Genomic DNA, 3,853 nt, shown 5'->3' with positions numbered 1-3,853 from the left:
TATTTATACCAGGTAATTAGTCACAATAGCAAAAACGAAAACAAAACATGAAATTGTCATTGAGAAGCGGGGGTCATTGCTCTGACTCATCCTGACAATATACTTCAGAAACTTTTGGAAGGGCTTTGGAAGAAGTAGATGGAGTGGCATGGAGGTATGGATCTGAGAAGCCCTAGAACATCAAGCAGCGCTTCATGAGAGATTTTCATGGAATCATGTGGAAACCACCATGCCAACACGAATGTGGTTAGTAAGACTGTGCTTATGAAATTTCCAGTAAAATTTAGAACTGTTATGAATGAATGAGAAATACTTTCCTGTCAGGGAAGATATGATTACTATGAAGATAATTTTCCTAGAGTGAAGCTTATCCATTGCACTCTGGATATGCTGGCCCCTGTGATTTCCCCAAATGTAGGAAATTCGACTGTACAATTTGTAGTAGTGAGGGGCCGTGTTCATGCTCTCCCCTTAAAAATAAAAAAGTGGATAAGAAACTATGCATGTTAAAAAACTTTTGGAAATTTTTTTTATAACTTGAGATTCTAAGATGATACATGCAGTAATCTGAAGGTAGAAAATTCAGTGTATTACAGCATACCAACTGTTGATTTAATATTTATAAATATTCTTGGCTGCAGTAATAGTGAAAATTGTCATGCTCCTCCAGAAGAGTAGAAGAACTGTGTTTTCAATTAAAAATGATCACATGAAACATTTTGCTCATAATGGTATTACTAATAAGGAGTCTAGAAAATTTGTTCAGAGAGACTTTCAGAAATTTGCCAACAGGTCACCCACCATAAACTTTAGATTTATCCTGTGTAAACATATTTGAAAAGCCTTATCAAGAGATGACAGCTCTGATGGGGCACTCTTCTGACAAAAGTACTCTAGACAGGTATCTATTCATGCCCAAATACAGGGATCCAGAACACACTGTATCTCTGGTCCAAGGGCTCCATTACTACAGAAGCAGGCAGTAGATTTTGATGTAATTTGTATGTTGTTGATTTACTTGAGACACAGAATGGATAAAATACAGATTTAAGGACGTTCCCATGCTTATTCCACAGTGAAGAATGGAAAGCCCCACAACAGGGGGAGGGAATATTTGAGGGACGATCACTGAAGCTGTGAGTTAGCGCTAAAGACAGTGCAGACAGAAGGAATTTAGTCCTTCAAGAAATATTGAATACCTGCTGAGAAAGGGCGCAGGCAATCAACAAAGCTAGACCATAAAATAGGCCTTTTGGTTAACCCAATGAAATTTTGGGGGCCAAGCTACCCAAGCACTTTGGGGTTTACCCTGAGACTGGCATGCTAGAAAATAACCACAAGAACTATAAGTCCTGCTCAATTTTGGTCTTGCTTCTTTTCCCATTTCTCCATTCTATGTCCCATTCCCGCGTTTCTGAATGATGTATTTACCCTGTACCATTTCATCTGTGAAAAATTTGATTGGTTTTTTGATTGTTTAGAGATTTTAGCTAAGAGCACCTGCATTAGTCAAGGTTCTCTATAGGAGAAGAACTGATAGAACACACACATACACGCATATATCACATATTATACACACACACACATACACATATAACTTATTACAGTGGCTTAAAGGAGAGGACCAACTAGTCCAACAACGACTGTTTACCAACAGAAGGTCCAAGAAGCCAGTAGTTTTCCAGCCCATGAATCCATTAGCAATATGCATCAGAATCCTGAAGAAGTACACTGCAATGTCAGTGAAATAATAGACTTGCCAGTTATAGTGAGAGCAATATAGTGAGGGCTCTTCCTTCTTCCATTCCTTTATATATGAGTGGCTCAGATTAGAGATGGATTTTTCCCACCCCAGAGATTCATAACAGAATCTTTTAAATTAGTAAGTCTTTTTAATTAGTTTAATTAAGAAAACATTCCCTCAAAATTTTACCATAATCATGGGTTTTAGTTAATCCCAGATGTAATCAAGTTGACAAACACAAATAGCCATAACACACACTATTTTTGCTACTATTGGGTAAAGAAGTATCTTTAAGATCTAGGATAAGGATTAAATACATGGATTACAAAAGGAACTGTTACAGTATAATGACTCCAGTGTCTTGTGAACTTCTGAGTGAGTAACTTGAACTCTCCAAGCTTGACTTTTTTTACCTAGAAAATATAAATACAAATGATACTTAGATTATAGAATTGTTTTAAACCCAATGAACTAATGACATGAAAATAGTCCTGTCTTTGGTATATGGTTAAAAAAAAGATCATTTAATATTCAGTAATGACAGTCATTTCAAAAATAATTGAAGATTTATGAGGCACTTTTCAAAATGGTAATCAAATATTATTTCAATTAATAATTATTTTTCTTATTTCTTATAGTGACTAGATCTCAAAAAAACCCTCTAAAGTCTGAAGGGTGAGCAATTTGTTTTCATTATGTTCAATTGACATACGGCAGTGTACTATTAATTTACAGATTTTATCAATAGTAAACACAATGTCAAAGATCATTAGTTGAGATACTCTTGTCTAGTGGACCTATTTCAATCCGATGACTCTAGTCAACAAAGCATCTCAATTATGTTTGGACAAAGAAATAAAATCATTTCCTTTCAGCTGGGAATTCATCAAGGAGTTCATATGAACCTATTTCAGATGAAACTGGAGGAGTTCTTTTATGCATTTCACTTTAATTTTATGTCATATGATAGCAACAATAAAAGATTTTCATACAATCATTGATGACTGAGAGAAGAGAATAAAAGACTGATGGCCACTGTAATGTTAGGAGATTAGACAGACAGACAGACAGAAAGACGGATAGATAGATAATATCAATTTTAAACAGCCTTAAGGAATTGGTGCCTGACGCTATAGATACAGTGTCATGTATATACACCCAGAAAGTACATACTCTCTATAATTTGAGTGAGCAATTTAAGGGGCATGATTTAGTGTCATTCCTAAATTTTTCATACTTGCCAATATTTTAGAAACTAGTCTCTGATAAATGATATTTCACAGAGCTCTTCATTCTTAGATTTCTGATAAAAATGTTGCCATGAAGGACACTTGATGTGAAAGGATTTTTCCCCTAATACCAGATAGTGAAACAGGAAAACTCAGTTTCAATTTTTAAGAACACATTGGTAGATGAATGTTTATTACACAGAGAAGACACAGAGGGTCAGTTAGTTAAACAACAGACCCCAGAGTTCCCTATACTCCCTTTTCTGAGGCATGTAAGTTTTCCTTCATGCTACCCAACATATTTATGTACTAATGTTCTCACTGCTTGAAATATCCAAGATTTATATTTTCTTATCTAAACTGACAATAACAAAGGTAAGATGACAAAAGAACAAAGAAGTAAAAATTAGAACTTGCTTTGTGAAAAGAGACTTTTCCAAAACCTGTCTCTATTAGACTAGAAGGAAAGCATAGATCTACATGGTTCCTGCATGTATATGTTCACAAAGGTGTGTTCTTACATGTGTGTGGATGCTTGTTCATTTGTGCACATGTAGAGGTAAGATATTTATGTTGGATGTGTTCAGTGATGTCTCTACTTTTTCCCCCCACAGTACAATTTCTTATTTATCCTGCAGCTGACTAATGTGCTAATCTACCATTTTATAGGAATTCCTGTCCTTGTCTCCAGAGTACTGGGATTTGAAGAAGGTTGCCATTACTACTAGATTCTGTTGTGGTTATTTATTTTAGTTTTTAGATTATATTATAATTTATATTACATCATTCTCACCATCCATATCATCCCTGCCATATTTCCTTTGTCTCCATCCTTGCTCTCTTTCAAAGCCATGACCTCCCTTTTTATTAGTTGTTGTTA

At 35.2% G+C, this 3,853-nt stretch overlaps 1 non-coding gene across 1 annotated transcript; it reads left to right on the top strand.

Moving 5' to 3' along the window:
* The first annotated feature begins 309 nt into the window (after positions 1 to 309).
* On the top strand, positions 310 to 473 carry LOC125412873 (U1 spliceosomal RNA). Its single transcript, XR_007235729.3, has one exon. It is a non-coding gene; the product is annotated as a U1 spliceosomal RNA (small nuclear RNA).
* The last annotated feature ends 3,380 nt before the right edge of the window (positions 474 to 3,853 follow it).

The sequence above is a fragment of the Myodes glareolus genome, chromosome 17, assembly GCF_982192425.1.
Source record: "Myodes glareolus chromosome 17, mMyoGla1.1, whole genome shotgun sequence".
Classification (NCBI taxonomy): Eukaryota; Metazoa; Chordata; class Mammalia; order Rodentia; family Cricetidae; genus Myodes; species Myodes glareolus.
The sequence above is the reverse complement of the archived record's forward strand: the minus strand, read 5'-3'. Positions and strand labels throughout refer to the sequence as shown.